Below are 20,977 nucleotides of genomic sequence, written 5' to 3'. Positions count from 1 at the left end.
GTGAGGGTTACAGGTCAGGAAGCACGTGGTGGCGGTATGACCCTATGATATCAGGTCCATGACACTCCCGGGGGTGTTTGTGGGCTGCTAGGCCCCTGCCTCCCTACGTAGCCTCTCCTAGTAGGTCCTACTGACCCTGTCAGCTCCACACCATACACAATTCCAGAAAGCAATGGGGTCTCGAGCCTCCTTCCCTCTCCGGGTTGATTTATCTATTTGCTATGTCCTTCCTCTCCCTCATCCTCCTGCCAGACTGTACACTTAATCACACTAATCACGCCAAACCCTCGGGTACCTGTCTCTGTGCTCTGGCTCTGGTCCAAGAACTTTACATATACCAATCTTTCATCTGGACCATTGCCCCGGGGCGCCTGGGTGGCTTAGTCGGTTGAGCATCTGATTCTTGATTTTGGCTCAGGTCATGATCTCAGGGTTGTGAGACAGAGCCCCAGTTTGGGCTGTGCTCAGCAGAGAGTCTGCTTGAGATTCTCTCTCTCTCCTTCTGCTCCTCTCGCTGCTTGCATGCTCTCTCTCTCTCAATAAGCAAAATCTTTTAAAAAATCTGTACCACCACTCTATGAAATTGTCACCATTATTATTTTTTTAAAGATTTTATTTATTTATTCATGAGAGATACAGAGAGAGAGAGAGAGAGAGAGAGAGGCAGAGACACAGGCAGAGGGAGAAGCAGGCTCCATGCAGGGAGCCCAACGTGGGACTCAATCCCAGGACCCCAGGATCATGCCCTGAGCTGAAGGCAGACGCTCAACTGCTGAGCCACCCAGACACCCCAAATTGTCACCATTATTATCCTGGTTTTACATATGATTATCCTGGTTTTACATATGAGAAAATCAAGGAACAGAGAGGTAAAGTCATGGGACCTACATCACACAGCTAGTAGATAAAAGAGCAAGAGTTAGAGCCAGACAGCTGGCTCTATATAGTCTCAGCTTTTTTTTTTCTTTTAAAGATTTTATTTATTTATTTGAGAGAGAGAATGAGAGAGCACAAGCAGGGGGTGCAGCAAAGGGAGAGGGAGAAGCAGACTCTCTGCTGAGCAGGGAGCCTGATGTGGGATTCAATCCCAGGGCCCTGGGATCATGGCTTGAGCCAAAGGCAGACGCTTAACTGAATGAGCCACCCAGGCATCCCTAGTCTGAGCATTTTAAGGACAGGTGCTCAGTCTTTTTCACCTCTGTACACTCGCCCCTGGCACAAGCTTGCCCCTCAGAAAGTCTGTTAAAACATAATTTAACTGAATAAAAATTATGCAGCAAAAAAAGGGTGATAGAAAAAACATTAAAATATTCTGAGGATATTGGGTTCATGGGCCATTTTTTTTCTTTTTCCTATTTATCAAATGGATGGAAATATGCTGTTTTTGTTTTTGTTTTGTTTTTAATGATTCTATTTGTTAAAGACAGTAAGAGTATAGGCTGAGCCCCTGGGGCCCCCAGCTAGGGAGACGGGGTTCCCTGGGGGTCAGGAACAGCTTAGAAAAGCAGCACAGAGGCTTCCCAGAGAACAGGTGGGAGGCACCAGGAGAGAGGCTCACAGGCAGTTGGGGGTGGGGGGTCGGGGGCACCAGCACCCACGAGCCCACTTGGGGTAAAGGGAAGAGTCACTGAGGGGATGACAACCCACCCCAGTGGAGAGACACCTTCCTCATGGGTCCCCGGGGCTGGTGGTTTAGGGCCACCTTCCACACAGTGACGGCAGCCTGGCCACCAGAAGGACAGACAGGTCTGGCTCCCTCCCAGCCTTCCAGGGTGGGTGTCGGGGTGAAATGACACAATGGAGGGAAAGTGTCCAGGCTGCCGGCTGACTGTGGGCACAAACAGGGGCCATTGTTATCACAAGGTGGAAGAAAGGAAACTAAGCCCCCTGGGTCACATCCTGGAATGATCATAACACACCAGCCCGGAAAGAGGCAAGTGAGAAGCAGACAGGGCGCATGCTTGTGCTTCCTTCTGGCTTCTGTGCTCTTCCTCCCATCCCGCCCCTGACCTGGGGGATGGGGGGCAGGCTCTTTCCAGCACAGCCAGCGGGGAGGACCCATAGTGGAGGACCCACAGCTGGGGAGCAGCCCCCCCCCCCCCCCCGCCGCTTCCTCCCCCTCTCGCTTCTCACAGCCACTTGCTCTTGACCTCCCCGCCTGATCAACACCTGCTTTTACCTGCTGACAACGGTTCTCTTTGGCTCCTCACCTGGGCTCGCTCCCTCTGCCTAAATAACAGGTGACACAGCTGCCACCAAGGTCATGTGATAGAGGCCGTCTGCTCCTGGGCACCTGAGGCTCCAAGCAGCTCTCTGCTGCCCCAAGCAGAAAAGCCACAAACCCAAGAGCTTCTGTGGCGAAGGGGGACACGGACAATTCTGCTCATCCACTCCTGCAGTTCCAGATGTCGGTGACGTCTTCCCTACCGTGAGGCGTGAAGCGGGAGATTTCTGGCCTGTTCTCCTAACTTCTGCTCTGTGGTCAAAGGCCCAGCCTGCCTGCTTGATTCCTTCAGGGAAGGCTTAGAAAGCAGCTGCTGGGGAAGGCAGCCCCAGAGGAGAGGAGCCGTCAGGCAGGAAGGACAAGCATTCGTGTCCCCCTTGGAGAGATGAAGTAACTGAGGCCTGGGGAGGCCTCAGATCATGGGTGTTGGAAGGGCAAGTGAAAGTGGAACATGTTGACGTCCGCCAAAAAAGAGAATGAACAAAAAACGCATAGTGGGGTCAGAGGGAGATTAGAACCAGCAAATGGCATCCTTGGTGAGTTCCCTAGAAGTGGTTGATTGGGTTCATAAAATGAGTAGTCACAGGGGGACCCAAACCCAGTCCCTGTCCCCTTGGTTGTGGGGGGAAAGAGTCAGGAAAGGATGACTACCCGAGGTGACTCCTGAGCTGAACTTTGCAGTGGGGACCCGGGCAAGAGGCCTCCCCACAGACGGAGCAAAACAGAACGTATGTATTGGAGGGCATGGGGACAGGAGCCTTCGTGACCTGTCCAGGAATGAGCATTTTCATCAGGCTTGGGCAGCGAGGGGGAGCGCTGGGCACAGCCATGCTCAACATGAATACTGAGCACCCCAGAGCCATTTTGCCAGCATCTGCTTTACATCCATGCTCAGAGCCACCCGGTGACGGTGACGTGGGCTCTTTTGCAGAGGCTACAAGCTCAAGAAGTGCAACAGTGGGCGGGGAGCAAGTGGCTGGTTAGAGGGGGGACTGGGGAGAACCCCGCCCTCAGATGTCTGGTTCCACCTCCGCTGTGAATTCCCCCCGAGAGATCCCAGGCAGGTCTCAAGCAAGAGGAAGTGCAAAGCCGCCAGGCCCTGGGCCCCCTTCCCCCCACCTCCTCCTCCAAACAGTTCTCTTTCCGAGAAAGAGAGAGAGGCCCTGAATTTTCAAACTTTCTAGCCTGTCCTACCTAGAATATCCTCCCCTGCCCCCTTAACTCCCATCTCTGCCAAAGCCTCTGCTCATCCTTCAATGTCCAGCTGCTCCCCATGAAGGCTCAGAGCACCAGAACTGGTCCCTCCTGCAACACTCCCAGCTTGTACTACAACACCAGGAGGACCAGGTCCACCGCCCCCCTACAACCCCCTCTGTGCCTGCCACAGGATGCAAATCAGATGCTTACACCTGCCCAGTGGCTCCTCATCATCTTTCAGAGAAAGCCCAAGCTCCAGGGCAGGGATATAAGCATCCCTATGACCTGGTGAGCCCACCTCCTGCACCCCTACTTCAACCACACTGCACCAGAGCCTTCTAGAACATGCCACTCTCATGCCCCCATGTACCTGCACATGCTCCTGCCTACACTGTGCTGCCCACTTTGCTCCTCTCACTGTTAGACAAACAAATAAACCCTTCCTGTCCTTCAGGAGTGACTCACGAGCCATCTCGTCTAAGAATCACACCTGTGCTTCCCCTACTTTCAGCCCTGGGGGTACCCTCACATTGCCCCGTGGTTCCCCAAAGGAGCATCCATCCTGAGATAACAATGGTGTGTCTGTTGGTTTGGGTTGCCCTCTTTCTTTATTTGTTTTATCCAACCACATAGCCTGCTGTTCGGAACAGTGGCTATTTCATAAATGTTTGGTGAATGAGTGAGGACAAATGAATAAACCCCTGGAAGCCCACGGGGCCGGCACCATCGAGGCACCCTCCCCTCCTCTCTTACTCCCTTGGCAGTGGTACCAGGCCACACTCCCTATTCCCCTCACTCGGAGCTGCCCAGCACATCACCATGGTGGAAACTCTCAGGAGAATACTTCCTGGGCACTTGCTAGGCTTCCCAAGAGGCAATGAGCTGTGATCTAGAAAGTCTGGTTTTCTACACCTGAAGCTCATAGACTGAACTTATTCAGGCTCCCAGCAGAGAAACTCTAGGAGCCCTCTGCTTCCCTCTCGACGAAGCCTGGCCAGAGGGGCAGGACAGCTGTCCAGGAGGTGCGTGACAGGATCCCACAGGCAGCCAGGCCAGGAAGCTGACCTCACAGGACTGGCCTCGTGGGGGATCCTGGGAGTTGGAAATCAGGCTTCCCGAGCCCTGGCTGCTTATGACAGGATGTCCCGTGATTGGAACAAGTGGCACGGGCCAGCGACCCCCTCCCGCGCAGCTGATGTCTCCCCCATCCACTGCCCGGGGCCGGATGGTCAGAGCACCCAGCCCAGGCCGAGCATGGCCGCCTTCCTTCCTTCGGCCCCACCAGCCATGCCTCTCGGCACAGCAACGCATCACCACACCCCAGCCTACACCCTCTCCCAAGGCCACCCCGATTTATGGTTGGCACAGGGTTCCCACACCTGGTAGCTGCCCCCAAGCTCACAAATGCCCGTGAAGGAAGGAAGGTGCTGGTGTTATCCTGTTTGGCACCAAAGGAAACTGAGGCCCAGAGAAAGGAAGTAGGAGATGTTGCCTGGTGGTGGGACACGTGGCTGCTTTTTTAGACTCCAGAACTATACTAGGCAGAGGGCCTGCAAACAGTAGGTGCTCAATTAGAGCATAGGAAAAGACTGGATGAAAGTAAGGGTGAGGTCAAATGTCCTTTCTGTCCCCCATCCGAACCTCTGGACCTCCAAAGCTGCCTCCAAAACACAAATGTTCCTCCAGTGTTCTCTCTGACCCCAGCTCATCCCAAACTCTTTCCTAATGTGAGTGAAGAATGAGGAAGGGCTTGCCCCCATTACTTTACACACCAAACAACACTGCTACGTTCATCCAGACCACTGAGCACACAGCGCCTCACCAAATGTCTGAGATAATCACCACGTTTAATCCTCAGAACACTCGAGTGAAGGTGCACTTCTACCCAGAACACGTAGGAAACTGAGGCACAGGGGCTTATGTAACTTGCCAGGGTCTGAGCCCTATTAGTTAGCATCCAGAGCACCACCCCAGCATCCTCACACCACCTTCAGGAGGAAGCCTGAATGGAAAGTGGCTGAGCGGCTTGCTTTTCAGCCTCTCGTCCTCCAAACACTAAGGCTCGCATCTAAAAATGCACCGCTGTCCGTATGAGCCACAAAATGCCCTTCAGGAAAGGAAAAGGTGTCTTTTTCATTTGCTCTGCTCAGCTGGACCACAGCTAGCAGCAGACTGCCCCAGATGGGATGCTGGAGCTCTCAAGGACAGGAGACACCAATAACTTGGAGAGATCTTTGGACTCATGCCTAGGGACAGGGTGGCCCATTTTATGATTCGCTCTATAGATACTTATCGAGGACCCACTCTGGCAGGCATTGCTCTAACTGCTGAGACTCCACTAGTGAACTAAACAGACAAAAATCCCTGCCCTCCTAGATCTTCTATTTTAGCGAGGGCTACAAATAATAGAGAAGATAAACAGGCAAAACATATATAGGTTTTAGATGCTGGTTAGAAAAGGAAATCAAAGAAGGGAGATAAGATGTGTCGAGGTAGAGACTGAAATTTTAGGGTGACCAGGGTAGTCCTGACCAACAACTTGACCTTGAATAAAGACTAAAAGGAAATGAGGCCAAAAACTGTAGGGATATCTAGGTGGAGAGTTTTCCAGGCAGAGGGAAGAGCAAGTGCAAAGGCCCTGGGGCTCCAAGAACAGCAAGGACGCCAGTGAAATCAGAGAGGTAAGAGAGAACCAGGCAAGTACAAGTGAGAGGAGCCATTGCAGGTTGGAGCCAAGGAGCAACATTAACACATCATTGGCTGGGATGAAGGGTGTCGAGAGGCTTCTAGAATAATTTCACAGCTTCAGCCAGAGCAATGGAAAGAATACTGCCATTTCCTCAAGATGGGAAAGTGGGAGGGATATTGATGGAAGGTAGGGAAGAGTTGAAGGGGAGATCTATCAGGAGCTTAATTCTAAATATCTTTGATTTTGAAATGCCTACATTTGAGGTGTTGAGCAAGCAATTATATAAGTGAGTCTATCATTCACAAGAAAGATCTAGACAGGACTGGAGATATAAATTTGGGTGTTGTCAAAGTAGAGCTGGTACTTAAAGCTATGAGACCGGATGAGATCACCTGAAAAATGAGCATAGATTAAAAAGAGAGAGAGAGAGAAGAGGCATTTCAGGCAGGGACCTATTAAAATGTTCTCCCAGGAGCCACCCTTTACAAAGGGAAGCTCATAACAAGGCCTCCTCTCCCCTTCCACACATGCCCCACACAAGGGTGCAGACGCACACACACACAGCGCTTCCTCTATTTCTTGGTGATGTCATTCTGCTGAGTGAGAAGGAAATTCTCATTGAGGACACTGTCACCCAATGAGAAAGTCATCAGTGGAAGGGAGAAAAGGTGCCCTGGGCACTGAGACAACAGCAGGATGATCACACAGGCTCCGGTGTTATCAAGAACTCCTTTCAGGGTGCAACTCCAGTCTCATTAACTGGTGTAACCTCAGGCAACCCATTTGCCCTCTTTCTTATGTTCAATAGCAATAACATAGGCTCCTTTGAGGGTAGCCCAGAACGCAATAAACAGCCCCAGAGCCCCATAAAGAGCCCGTTGATATTTGTTAAATAAATGAGGAATGAATGAATGGCAAAAGTAACAACAGAAGAGCCCGACTCATAGCTGCATGCACACAGCGGTCCTTCTACTTGTTCTTTCCCTCCTTTTGTCATTTTATCCCCTTCCCTTTCCTGGCTGTGACACAAGAGCAAAACTATGCACTGGTACGAAAACATGCCAGTTACAAAGCTTTTGCCTTCTACATTTTCTCAAATTTCCAATCTCACGGCAGCCTTATGAGGGCAGGAAATACAATCCCCATTACAGGCAAGGAAACTGCAACTTGGAACAGAAAACAGCCTCCAAACTCCAGGAACATTTTAAGGCAGAGACAATAACAAAAACACTGTATTCAGCCCAAGGGTGGGGCACTTGTGTTGCCAAACCAAACCTGCCCAACATCCTGTTGGGTGGGTAAAAGGGCAGGTGAGGGAAAGACCCAGAAGCTCAGAGGAAGGGAAGGTATTTGTTTGGGGTCATGTGAGTAGCCCATTAAAAAAAAATGGGCACAGATCCCTGAGCCCTATGCCCTCCTTGTCCCACAGCCACGGGCCTGCCCATCCCAGTCGCATGGTCCTACAGGTCACACCTTCTCGGTCACCAGCTTCCAGGCCATCTCTGGGAGCAGGAGGTGGACACAGAATTGGTGGGTTGGGAGACCCTGGGGTGGGGAGGCTCTGGGGAAGGAGGGAGGGAGATGGAGGGACACAGGCACAGATGAAATCTGGAAGCACATGAGAGACAATAAGCAGAAACAGGGTGATGGGACTCAGAAAGGGGGGAGAGTAAAATGGACAACAGCGGAAATACCAATGGAGAAACGCAGAAAACAGGTGAAGTGGGAGATCAGGTGGGATTAGAGAGGCAGAAAAGTCGGGAGCACTCAGAAGGGCACGGGAAGGTAATGGGACAATCAGTGCGGCTCAGAGTGAAAACTGGGGGCCTGAGAGTTGGAGGGGAACAGGGAGGGGCTGACCAAGGAAGTCAGGGATAGACGGGAGACACACAAGGGAGACGGGGGTCCTAAGGAGGGACCCAGGGCCGAAGCTGGCGTCCCTGGGGAGGTCCCAAGTTCCGGATGAGACGGGAGCTGTCACGGATGGGAGTTGGGAGCGCTGAGGGATCAAAGGGCGGAAGCTGCGGGCACTCAGGGGGTCACACAAGGGTCAATGGAGGACACGACTAACAATCGGGAACACGAGGGAGGCCGGAAGGGGGGGTCCGGGTGGAGACCACCGAATCTGGGGCGCCGAGGAGGTTTGGGAAGGGCCCCCCCCAGGCCCCGCCTCCCCTGCGCCGTCACTCACCTCGCCTTACTCAGCACTTCTACTTCCACCTACTTCCGCAAACAAACGAGCCCGCGGCCACGTGACGGCCCGGCCACCGCCCTCCGCCAATCACCGAAGCCGGTGCCCGGCCGCCGCTGCGGCCCCGCCCCCGCGCCGCGTGGGGGGCGCTCGAGGAAGGCGGGGGCGGGGCTCCGCCATGTTTTCTAACGGCCCAATGGAAGGGGCTCTCAGGGCCGAGGGAGGCCGGGGTTCGGGCCGGAGCCAATCCTCCGAGGCGGGGCGCGGCCATGTCTGTGCAGGGCGGAGGGTCCTCGCGCCGGCTCGTTGGCGGACATGTTGATGAGGGGCAGGAGCCGCCTCCTCCTCCGCCTTCCGCCTCCTGAAATGGTCTGAGGCCTGGAGCCTGAGCCTCCCGAAGGACCGCCCGAGAGAGAAAAGGGAAAGGAGCCAAGACGCAGGGCGGGGCAGGGAGGGGCCTGCTTTGATTTTGCCGGGGACCCCCCAGATTGAGCAACTAAGAATCTTAATTTTGAATTCTTATTCAAAAGAGCTAATTCTTTTAAATAATTAAAAGATGATTAATTTGAATTTGGCCTCAACTACCAATCATTATTTATTTTTAAGATTTCATTTATTTATTCATAAGAAACTGAGAAGCAGAGACACAGGCAGAGGGAGAAGCAGGCCCCACGCAGGGAGCCCGACGTGGGACTCGACCCCGGGTCTCCAGGGTCACGCCCTGGGCTGAAGGCGGCGCTAGACCGCTGCGCCACCCGGGCTGCCCACCAATCATCTTTTAGTTCAAATAAAAATCACTGAGGGGACGCCTGGGTGGCTCAGTGGTTGAGCGTCTGCCTTTGGCTTGGGGCGTGGTATGGGGTCCTGGGATCAAGCCCCACAGCTGTAGAATCATTACAGCTGGGCTCCGTAGGGAGCCTGCCTATCCCTCTGGCTATGTCTCTGCCTCTCTGTGTCGAATGAATGAATGAATGAATATTTTTTAAAAATCACTAAGTACAGTTGTGCTAAGAAAGTGTTCATCGTTATCCGGCAGCCCTACACCAAGCTGACCTCAGGAAGTATCTTAGCACTTTTGGCAATAGTAGAAATGTGGGCAAATGACTTGGTCTCTGTGAACTCCTCCTTAATAAGGATGTTGTGACCTACAGATAAGTTCCTCTCCCTACCTGCACGTGGAGGGATTGCAGCAAATGGTCGTTGTTATGATTAGTAATGCTGAGAAAGGCACACTGGCGACTGACTGGGTTGTAGTGACAGATTTGCTTCTGAGCAGATCGTGTCAACTCCTATTTGTACAGAGCTTCGCCGATTACAAAGTAGTTTGACTTCACATCCATCATCTCTGGAGTGTCCACTCTTGTCTGCATTTTACAGATGAGGAAACTGTTCCTTAAACTGAGATTTGAATTTTGCTCAAGAGTTTCAGCTTTGAGTTGAGAGAACTAGGTAAAAACTCAGACTTCTCACTGAAAATATTTTGCCCTCCACACCCCAAATAAGTGAAGTTAGGACGATGGTTATCAGGGAGCTTGCAAAAGGCCAGGCATTCCTGCCTCTACAGAGTAATCTGACCCAAGAAAACACGTAGGTTCAGCGGGCTGGGTCTCATTTTTCAGCAAACACCCTGGTATTCAAAATGGGTCTGCAAGACAAGTTTGGCAACGCAGACACACAACTGAATCTGAAAAGCAGAAAAGGCCGAGGGAGGCTGGACCAATTGTTAAAAACCCTCAAAGATCCATGAAAGAAATTTAATCTCCGGGCCTAATGAAGTTGAGTGCCTGCCCCCCCCCTTAGGTATTTCTGGTGAAAACTGTGAAATGAATGGATAAAGCAAGAAATGAGATATAGGGGATTCTTAGGAAGCACTGAATGAGCAAGCAATGGGAAGGGAGGGGCAAATAAGCAAAATGAGATACACTCTGTTGGGTTTCTGTTGGATTTCTGTATTGGAGCAGTTTGAGTTAAAGAGCTTCTCTTGAGGGGCTGTGCCAGGAACACCTCAGAGGGGCTTGCAGCTACAAACACCTCAGAGCAAAATGTCTGCTTTCTAGGAGCCCAGAATCTGGAGAGTTAGACTAGACCACGTCCCCTCCCTCAGAGTTGGATAGAAATGTGGCTAACTGGGGCACCTGGGTGGCTCAGTAACTGTCTGACTCTTGGTTTTGACTCAGGTCATGATCTCAGGGTCATGAGACACAGCCCAGTGTTGGCCTGGCGCTCAGCCAGCTGGGCATCTGCTTCAGATTCTCTCTCCCTCTGCCCCTCCCCTGCCCCCACTCTCTCTCTCAAATAAATAAATAAATCTTAAAAAAAAAAAAAAAAGGAAATTTAACTAGCCGACATACTAATGGCACGGCTTTACACTCTTACCTTGTTGGAGCCTCACAACAACGCTGAGAAGTAGTACTCTTGTCTTCCACTTTATTGTTGAAGAAACCTATAGGGGGATGCCTGGGTGGCTCAGCGGTTGAGCGCCTGCCTTTGGCTCAGGTCATGATCCCAGGGTCGGGGGATCGAGTCCCATGAGTCCTTCGTCAGGCTCCCTGCATGGGGCCTGCTTCTCCCTCTGCCTGTGTCTCTCATGAATAAATAAATAAATCTTTAAAAAAGAAAAAAAAGAAAAGAAACCTATAGGTTCTGCAAAGGAAAATAATCCCCAGAGTCACATGTCAATAAAAGGCAGAACCAGGGTGCCTGGGTGGCTCAGCTGGTTAAGTGTCTGCTTTCAGCTCAGGTCATGGTCACAGGGGTCCTGGGAGTGAGGCCCTCCTTAGGCTTCCAGCTCAGCAGGGAGCCTGCTTCTCCTTCTCCCTCTGTCCCTCCCCGTCTCCCCCTGCTGGTGCTCTCGCTCTCTTTGTCTCAAATAAATAAAATCTTTAAAAATAGGGACACCTGGGTGACTCAGTGTCTGCCTTTGTCTCAGGTCATGATCCCAGGATCCTGGGATCCACACAAGGGGAGCCTGCTTCTCCCTCTGCCTGTGTCTCTGCCTCTCTGTGTGTGTGTGTCTCTCATGAATAAATAAAATCTTTTTTTAAAAAATCCTTTAAAATAATAAATAAATAAATAAATAAATAAATAAATAAATAAATAAATGGCAGAACCAGGATTAGGACCTATCTTGTCTTTTCTTTCCCTCTCCATAGAAGGACCCACTATATGCCAAGCAACGTTCTTGGTGCTGAGCAAACTACGGTGAACAAGAGAGACCGTAAAATCCATGCCCGCGTGGCATTTACAGCCTTGTGGAGGAAAGACAGTTGACAAACAAGATCAAGTCAAACATAGAGTGTGTTTTTCTAAAGTCTTTGGGTGAAGTGTCATGATGTTAGCATCTGTCTTTCAGAAAACCTTGAGTGGGGAATCTGGGGTTGTATATGTGAGGCGCACTAATCCTTATGTTTTGTGTGTTTGAACACTTTTATAATTAAAAAATTGAGGGGAAAGTATACAGGATGATAGAGGGTGATAAATGCTGTGGAATAAGAGCAGGAGGGAAAGAGGAGGGAGGGGTACAGTTTTAAACAAAGGGTCCAGGGAAAGGCCTCACTGGGAAGGGAGATATTTAAATAAAGGTCTGAGGGAGACCAGGGAGTGAACCTGGGAAAGAGAGTTCCTGATGGAAGGAATGCTATGAGCAAAAGCCCTGAGTCAGGAGTCTCCATGGCTTGTGTCAGGACAAGCAAGGAGACTGGTACACTGGGAGTAGTGTGAGAGAGCAGGAGCATGGTAGGTGATGAGGTCAACGGAATATCAGGACCTGATGCACATTGCAGATCATTTTTAAACTTTGGCTTTCATTCTGAGGGAAATGGGGAGCCATGGGAGGCTTTTGAACAGAGGGACCTGATTGGGTTTACATGTTAACAGATCATATCTGTTGGGTGAGGAGAGACTGTAAGAGCGAGGCAGAGGCTGGGAGGCCGGTGAGGAAGCTGTTCTAGAAAGCGGGATGAGAGACAATGGTAGGACGCATTATCCCATCTAATCATCACAACTGTAGAATCATTACAGCTGGGCTTTGTGTCATGAGAAAACGTGTACAGTACAGAAGACATTGCAAGAAGGTATTGTTGAACTCTGTCCTGTGGGAAGCTTATGGGATGGCTCCTGAACAGGGGTGGGCACACTAACCCCCCATCATGTGTTCCTGTAAACAAAGTTTTTTTGTTTTTTGTTTTTTTTATATATATTTTTTATTTATTCATGAGAGACAGAGAGACGCAGAGACATAGGCAGAGGGAGAAGCAGGCTCCCTTCGGGGAGCCCAATGTGGGTTTCCATCCCAGGACCCTGGATTCATGACCTGAGCCGAAGACAGATGCTTAACCGCTGAGCCACCCAGGTGTCCCTATAAACCAAGTTTTATTGGAACACAGCCACAGCATTTGTCTACAGTAACAGAATCGAGTAATTGGGACATAAACTATATGGCCTACAATGCCTGATATATTTCTATCTGGTTCTTTACAGAAAAAAATGTACCAACTCCCATTCGTAAGTTGAGTTTCAAAGGTTGAATAGAAATCAGCCGCCTGGATTAGGAAAGTAAAAACATCCCAGGTGGAAAGAACCGTATGGGCAAAAGTCAACATCACAAGATAGTGTGGATCATCTGGGGAGCTGCAAGAGGTTGAACCCTGCTAGAATCCAGTGTGTGAGCAGGTGACTGGGCAGTGAGCCACAGAGGCCGAGCATGAATGTTCTCGAGTCCCAGGCTGAGGATGTAGAACTCATTCTGCAGCCGGTGGGAGCCCCGCAGGGCGAGGAGCAGGGAGCTGATGTGGGGAAAAATCCCCCTGCTGCTGTAGAGACATGAGTGGGGGCACAGAGGCCACTAGGCAGCTGTGTAATGATTACACTGATTATACGGCTTCTGACTTGATGGGGGGCAGCCATAGAGGCTTGTGCCCTCTGGAAGTAAATGAGTGCAGGTGACCTTGGGCTGTGAGGCAGCAGCCACATGTGTTCCCATCCCAAGGAGGAAAGCCAGGCCTGGCCAGCAAAAGCAGGACTTGCCCACCCTGGGGGCCCCTCAGCCCAGCTCAGGGGCTCACAGGACAGACTGTGTCCTGAGGAGAGGCTGGTTCTCAGGGCCTGGGGGCCAGGGAAGCTTTGCCAAGAAGCTAGCCTGAAGGGCACCTGGGTGGCTCAGTGGTTGAGCATCTGCCTTTGGCTCAGGGCATGATCCCAGGGTCCTGGGATCGAGTCCTGCATCAGCCAGGACTCTGCCTCTTTCTGTGTGTCTCTCATGAATAAATAAATAAAATCTGTAGAAGAAGAAGAAGGAGGAGGAGGAGGAGGAGGAGGAGGAGGAGGAGGAGGAGGAGGTAGCCTGAACCTGGATTCTGAAGGGTGGTGAGGGTTTGCAGAGGCTGAGCAGAGAGCACTTCAGGCAAAGGTGGGGGACATGTGCCCGCAGCCATGCAGAGTCTAGCCTCTTAGGATGGAGTCTAATGCAGGGTTCTTGGGGGGTCAGAGTGCGTTAGGTCTTCATCCCTTTCTCCTGGGCCTCTCATCATCACTTCAGTTTCTCAGCCAGTACCACTGGAGCACCCACTAGGTGCACAGCCTCACTCTCGGTTGGGTAGGGACACAAAAGATATGTCCGCTCCTGTCCTGAGGATTCACAGTTTAACGCAAACTTGCCTCAAATACATAGGTGATTGTTTATTGGGAAGAAGCACGGGACAAGAGGCAAATAGGGTTTTCCCAGAGGAATGAGAAAATTACAGGGGATCATGTTGCAGACCACCAGGCAGGATAGACTAGGGAATGCCGTAGTAACGGAAAACCCCACAATCGCATTGGCCTAACACAAGCTTATGTTTTTGTTCACACTATATGTCCAGCATGGGGAAGGCGAGGGGGCCTGTTTATCAAAGTCACTAGAGGCATCTTGTGAAATTTAGGGTTGTTTGTTTGTTTTAAAGATTTTATTTATTTATTTATGAGAGACACACAGAGAGAGGCAGAGACATAGGCAGCGGGATAAGCAGACTCCCTGCGGGGAGCCCGATGTGGGACTCAAACCCAGGACCCCAGGATCACGACTGAGCCAAAGGCAGACCCTCAACCACTGAGCCACCCAGGTGTCCCTCAAATTTAGGTTTTGGGGGGCAGCCCGGGTGGCTCAGTGGTTTAGCGCCACCTTCAGCCCAGGGCGTGATCCTGGAAACCCAGGATTGAGTCCCATGTCAGCTTCCCTGCATGGAGCCTGCTTCTCCCTCTGCCTGTGCCTCTGCCTCTTTCTCTCTCTCTCTCTCATGAATAAATAAGTAAAATCTTTTTTTTAAAAAAATTAGGTTTTGAGAAAAATAAATAAAATAATTTAGGTTTTGGATGAGAGGTTGGATTAGAGGTTGGATGAGAGGTTGGAGGCCAAGGCAGCTGTCCAAGAGAGACGTGCAGTGGCTGAAACGGACAATAGGGAAGAGAGAATTAAGATAAGTCAAGGAGCTGAGGGCACAGAGACTTGGTGACTGCCCAGCTGAAGGAATGAGGCAGAGGGATGAGGCAAGGATAGCAGCCCCGCATCTCCCTGGGGTGACTGAGCGGAAGGTGGCCTCTCCAGCCTATTAGGGAAATGAGGGGAGGTGGCCTCAGGTTGCTTGTGACCCTCATGACCATGCTGGGTTGGACTAGCCAGAGGAAACACAGAGGGAAGTCCTTGCCAGCCGGGCAGGTGCTCAAGCAGATCTGGCCCACAGACATGACATGCAGACGGGGAGCTGATGAGAGAGACCTGGGAGTTATTAGCAGTGGGTGGTACCTGAGATCTAGAGGGGGAACTGAGGTCCCCTAGGGAGAGGAAGAAGGGGCAAAGGCCAGGGCTTTGAGCTTCACTAATCCCTGAGCTCCAGGGGAAGCATTGATGGAGACTGAAAAGGTAGGAGGGAAGCCCAAGCCTTTGAAGCTGAGAGGAGAGAGCCATAAGGTCAAGTGCTGTCAAAGGACAGGATAGATTGGGAGGGGAAGTGGACCCTGGATTCAGCAGCAAAGAGATCCCTTCAGGGGATTGTGGGGTCAGAGCCAGACTACAGGACAGGGAGGTGAGGGGGCAGGAGAGCTCAGAGGTGGTGAGGCAGACTGGGGCTGCAAAAGAAAGGGGAGGCTGGGGGCTGGAGTGATGAAGAGTGACACGTGCAGGCCGTGCAGGCCGAGGGTAGGGGAGGTTGGGGATGGGAGCCACTTGGGGAAATGCTGGTGCTGAGAGAGAAGATGGGAGCTGGAGGGTGGGCTTGAGGGTCTGGGAAGAGGAGAGGTGGCTTTGGGACAGCTTCTGCAGGGGCAGAGGAAGGGAGGTATTGAGGCCAGGCCTCTCAGACAGCCACCCCATCCTCAAGTGGAAGCAAGGACAAGGCAGTGCCTGTTTTTCTCCCCACTGGACCCAGGACCCTAGGGACCCTAGGACCCTAGTGCAGGCACATCTTCTAAGAGGGAAGAAGAGGGGCAGCCTGGGTGGCTCAGCAGTTTAGTGTCACCTTCAGTCCAGGGCCTGATCCTGGAGACCCGGGATCGAGTCCCATGTCGGGCTCCCTGCATGGAGCCTGCTTCTCCCTCTGCCTGTGTCTCTGCCTCTCTCTCTCTGTGTCTCATGAATAAATAAATAAAATCTTAAAAAAAAAAAAAAGAGGGAAGAAGAGGGGCAGGATTCCTGTACAGGATCCTGGCTGCCCACAGGGAATGCTGGAGTGTCTTGCACCCATGAGCTGCTCAGATGGCTCCCCAACAAAGCCCAGGGGTGAGGCTTAGCCAGGACAGCGGGAGACAGCTCGGTGCTCCCATCAGACCAACCTGGTTCAAATGCTCCTGTGCCAGGGACTGGCTGTGTGGTGTTGGGCTGGTAGTCTCACCTCTCAAAGTTCCGATTTCTTGTCCACAGCACAGCGATGATAACACCTAACTCCCTAAGTGGTGGCAAAGATTAACAGCAATCAGCACCAGCAATGGGGTGCTCTCTCTGGACAGCTGGTGAATCCATACATGGGTCTGTTTCCTCAGCTGATCATTTGTGCCACCACTGCCCTCCTACAACAGGGAGGGCTTTCGTGAGAAGGAAAAGTTAAATCATAAAGACACCAAAATGTGATGAAAGTACAGGTCATTTGGGGAGATGGTTGGTTTATTTAGCAGTAGGAGGCAAAAGCTGGGGAAACATACAGCCTGCAGGCAGATCTTAGGTACTTAGCACGGTGCCTGGTGCCTAGGAAGCAACTCAGAAACATAGTGATAAGTACTACGCAGTAATAAGCTGGGAAGACCCATGGGAGGTGTGAACAAGTGGGGACAAGACAAGGTGCCAGAAAGGATCCCGTGCCATCACTCCCACCCAGCGCAGGAACCCACCTGATTCAGTCAGTGGAGTGCTGTTCCGCTAAGGGGGGCTGGGAAGGCCCCAGTGTCCAGGGATGGGAGCTGGGGAGTAGGGGTGGAGGTGTCTGGAAATCAAATCTCAGGGCAGGAAGGGCCTCCAGAGAACACTTGACCAGAAATCTCAAAGCCAACGCTGGTCCCCTCCTAAGCAGCCGGTCACTAGCTATTTTACAATGAGGGACACACAGCAGAGTCAGCTTTCCTTTGAAGAAAGTTTATTGTGGTTTGAGACCTAATCCTAGGCTTTCACTGCAGATGGGGAAACTGAGGCTGGGAGCGAGGAATGCCCCACACTGGGATCAGCCAGGGGTGTGAATGAGCTGCAGATTTAGGCTTGAGTCAAGCTTGTGGCTGTTCCTGAGCACCCACTATTGGGCAAGGCACCTACTGGGGGACTGGGGTCCCGCAGGCATACGCTTGGGTGCTATCTGGTTTTTTGGACCCCTGGCCAGATGAACAGGGGATGAGCTGGACCAGTCAGAGCTGTGCGGGACTTAGCTGGCAGAGGCACTCCCTCCCTGGAAAGTGCCAACAAGGCCCCGCCCCGTGGGCAGGAGGTGGGGTCTCTGGCTGGGCGGGGGCAGCCCTGGCTTTGTCACCCAGGGAAGAAGCAGGTTTCTCTAGAGGACTCCAGAGGACTCATCATCTCTCTCACCCAATATCTATCTATCGATCTCTTATCCCACACTAGGCACTGTGCCACAGGCTTTTAAGTGTGAACACATTAAATTGTTTCACAATCCATGAAATTGGCACTATTAGTAAGCCCAGTTTACAAAGGAGGAGAGTGAGACTGGGAGTGGTTAAGTCACTGCTGGGGAGGGGTGGAGGCCAGGATCTGAACCCTCAGAATACCCTGAGAGCCCCTACTTAGGCAAAACAAAACAGAGGAAAATAACTTGTATTAAGACCAAAACTGGGGGCACCTGGGTGGCTCAGTGGTTGAGCATCTGCCTTTGGCTCAGGTTGTGATCCCAGGCTCCTGGGATCGAGTCCCACATAGGGCTCACTGCACAAAGCCTGCTTCTCCCTCTGCTTCTGTCTCTGTGTGTCTCTCAGGAATAAATACATAAAATCTTTTTTAAAAATTGCAGGAATGACAGAATTTCTGTATGTTCTTCACCCAGACTCCCCAGTTGTTAACACTTAATCACATTATCTTTATAATTTCCTTTCTCTCTTGTTCCGAACCATTTGAAAGTAAACTGCAGACATGATGCCTCCTTACCTTTACATATTCCAACATATGCTACCTAAAATCAAGGACACTCTCTTACCTGACCACAGGAAAACTACCCAAACCAGAAAATTAACATTAATTAAGAGTGTGTTAGCTGGTCTACAGGTCTCATTGGGGCTTCACCAATTACCTTCATAATGTCCTTCATACCAACAGAAAATCCTGCATCCCACACTGCATTCAGTGGTCGTGTCTCCTCTAATCTGGAACAGTCTCCTGACTTTTTCAAGATCTTGTATTTATTTATTTATTTTTAAAGATCTTATTCATTTATTTGAAAGAGAGAGAAAGAAAGGGCACAAGCAGGAGAAGGGGCAGAAGGAGAACCAGACTCTGCACTGAGCAGGGAGCCCAGGGCTCGATTTCAGGACCCTGTGATCAGGACCTGAGCCAACGGTAGATGCTCAACTGACTGAGCCACCCAGGCACCCCCTTATCTTTCACTTTTTTTAAAAAAAGGTTTTATTTATTTATTCATGAGAGACACACAGAGAGAGGCAGAGACAGAGGCAGAGGGAGAAGCTGACTCCACGCAGGGAGCCCGATGTGGGACTCGATCCGGGGACTCCAGGATCACTCCCTGAGCTGGAAGGCAGACGCTCAACCGCTGAGCCACTCAGGCATCCCTATCTTTCCACTTCTAATTAATAATTATATTTAGGGCAATACTTTGAAACTATCAAATTTCACATTTCTCATCTCATTTTCATATCCATCGATGATTCTTCTTGGAATCCATTGTTACTAGAATGTTTGCCTAATGGTCACTTTCTTACTCTGTCATTCCTTCTACTACAGGGAGGAGCTTTGTTTTCTTCATTCATTCATTAATGGGTATGGACCCATTGATTCTTCTCTTATTTAATGAGTTACGATCCATCATTACTGTCATTTATTTTGATATTCAAATTGTCCTAGATTTGTCCAGTGGGAACCCCCTCTCATGCCACAGAGCAGCCACTTTTATGTTTTTTAAAGATTTTATTTATTTATTCGTGAGAGACACAGAGAGAGAGAGAGGCATAGACACAGGCAGAGGGAGAAGTAGGCTCCATGCAGGGAGCGTGACGTGGGACTTGATCCCGGGTCTCCAGGATCACGCCCCGGAGCTGCCACTTTTAAATATGACATTGCACTATGTCCCTTGACCTTGACCTGAAAGGAAGCCATGTCTGAGGGCAAGCAGTCTCTGCTGAGTGGGTACTGAAGTGCTGACGCCCTGGCGTGGGCAGGGTGGGGATGAGAGAAAGGATTTAGGCAGCATGGTGTCCAGAGGTGTTGTGCAGGTCACTGGGGATTCATTCACTAGTTGAGCACCTATTATGATCTGGGCTCTTAGGAAGCTCATAGAAAATGATGGGGAAGGGCGGACGAGTAGAAAGACCAACAATCACAATTGTGTAGTTTCTAAAATCAAGAACTTCTGTAACCCAAGAGGTACTATAAGTGCCTCTGTGAGAGATGTATAACTGTAGGGCAAGTGGGCAATCAGTTGGGGGGAGGGGGGTTGTTTGAGTGTCAGACAAATTTGCAAGTTCAGTCACTTGGGAAGCTAGTGGGCCAATCTGCAGATGAAACCCAAGGCCTTCAGGAGGTAAGAGAGAGGTGTCACCACAATCCCAGGTAGACCTAGGTCCAGAGGCAGGAAGGTATAACAAGGGCTCTGAAATAAAATTCTATTATATCGAGGGATGGGGCTGCCTTGCCTGTGACCACGGCTCCACATGAAGACCTCCTAGTTGAGGGGTCCTATGCCCTACACAGTAAAATAAAGTAGGTACTAGAATATCAGTTTCACAGAAGATACGGCTGCTGGAGTAACAGACACTTCAGACGATGAAAACAGCGTGAACAAGGGAGGATGCAATACTCACCCGTCTTGCCCTCAAAGCTGCTCCTTTTGAGTGGATCTCCAGGCACCGAATGTAACCCTCACATTTATGCTGGAAGCCCCTACCTTGGGCACAGACCCAAACATCTGGACCAGGAATCATTTGGGTCTGGATTCAAATTCTAGTTCTTGTACTTCCCAGCTGGGTGACTTTGGAAAGTCACTTGACCTCTCTGAGCCTCCACTCATGTATTTCCTCAACATGCACTCAGTGAGGGCTCATTAGGGGCTGAGCACTGTCCTGGGCACAGAACACGCCGTGGTGAACAAGGCAGACGAGAAACCTACATTCTGATTGGGTAAGACAGACATTAAATAGGGACACCTGGGTGGCTCAGTGGTTGAGCCTCTTACCTTCAGCTCAGGTCATGATCCTGGGGTCCTGGGATCCAATCCCGCATCACGGTCCCCGCAGGGAGCCGGCTTCTCCCTTTGCCTATGTTTCTGCCTCTCTCTCTCTGTCTCTCATGAATAAATCAAATCTTAAAAAAATAGTAAGCAAATATATAAGCAAGGTAACACCTTATGGAGATAGTAAGGTAATATAAAAACATATTTCAGAAGTGGGGGCTCTTTTGGCCAGAGCAGCCAGGAAAGGCCTCTCTGAGGTAACGACCTCTAAGCTGACCTGAGAGATGAGAAAGCCTGGCAGTGAACAGAGGACATAGCTAGTGCAAAGGACCTGTGGTAGGAAAAAGCTAGGTGTGTTTGAAAAACAGTAGGAAGGGCAGTGTGGCTGAAGGGTAGTAGGTGAGGGGAGAATGGAAGGAGGTGAGGCTGCAGAATTGGGAAAAGGCCAGATGGCTTAGGGCCCTATAGACCAGAAGGAGGAGTATAGTCTATATTCTCAATGCAAATGAAAGCTATTGAGGGTGTTAAGCCAGAGGGTGTGAGTGTGTGAAACGGTCTGATCCTTGTTTTAAGAACCTTGTCGGGTGTGTGATGAAAGCCTTTAGGGGCAAAGTGGGGAGGCTGTCAGGAGGCTTGCTGCTGTTCTCCAGGTGAATTGATGGTGCCTGGCCCAGGGGCCAGGATTGGGAGGTGGGAAGGAGAGGAGGGTCAGATGCTGGACCGCGTTGGAGGTGGAGCCAGCCTGACCAATGGGGATGAAGGCAGAAAGAGCGATGGGCTTGAACAACTGAAAGTGGGGAGTCTGCGGGCAC

At 50.9% G+C, this 20,977-nt stretch overlaps 1 protein-coding gene across 4 annotated transcripts in view; it reads right to left on the bottom strand.

Annotated features, from left to right (window-relative positions):
- Positions 1-8,355, bottom strand: part of PLA2G6 (phospholipase A2 group VI) — a 60,240-nt gene extending 51,885 nt beyond the window's left edge. For 3 of the 4 annotated variants that reach the window (XM_055328556.1, XM_055328555.1, XM_055328558.1), the window contains exon 1: positions 8,302-8,355. The gene's annotated coding sequence lies outside the window, so the exon portion shown is untranslated. The remainder of the gene's footprint in view (positions 1-8,301) is intronic. The other variant, XM_055328557.1, reaches the window with a different exon arrangement.
- Positions 8,356-20,977: the final 12,622 nt, after the last annotated feature.

Source organism: Nyctereutes procyonoides, unplaced genomic scaffold (genome assembly GCF_905146905.1).
Source record: "Nyctereutes procyonoides isolate TBG_1078 unplaced genomic scaffold, NYPRO_anot_genome, whole genome shotgun sequence".
NCBI lineage: Eukaryota > Metazoa > Chordata > Mammalia > Carnivora > Canidae > Nyctereutes > Nyctereutes procyonoides.
This window is presented reverse-complemented; position numbering and strand designations above follow the sequence as displayed.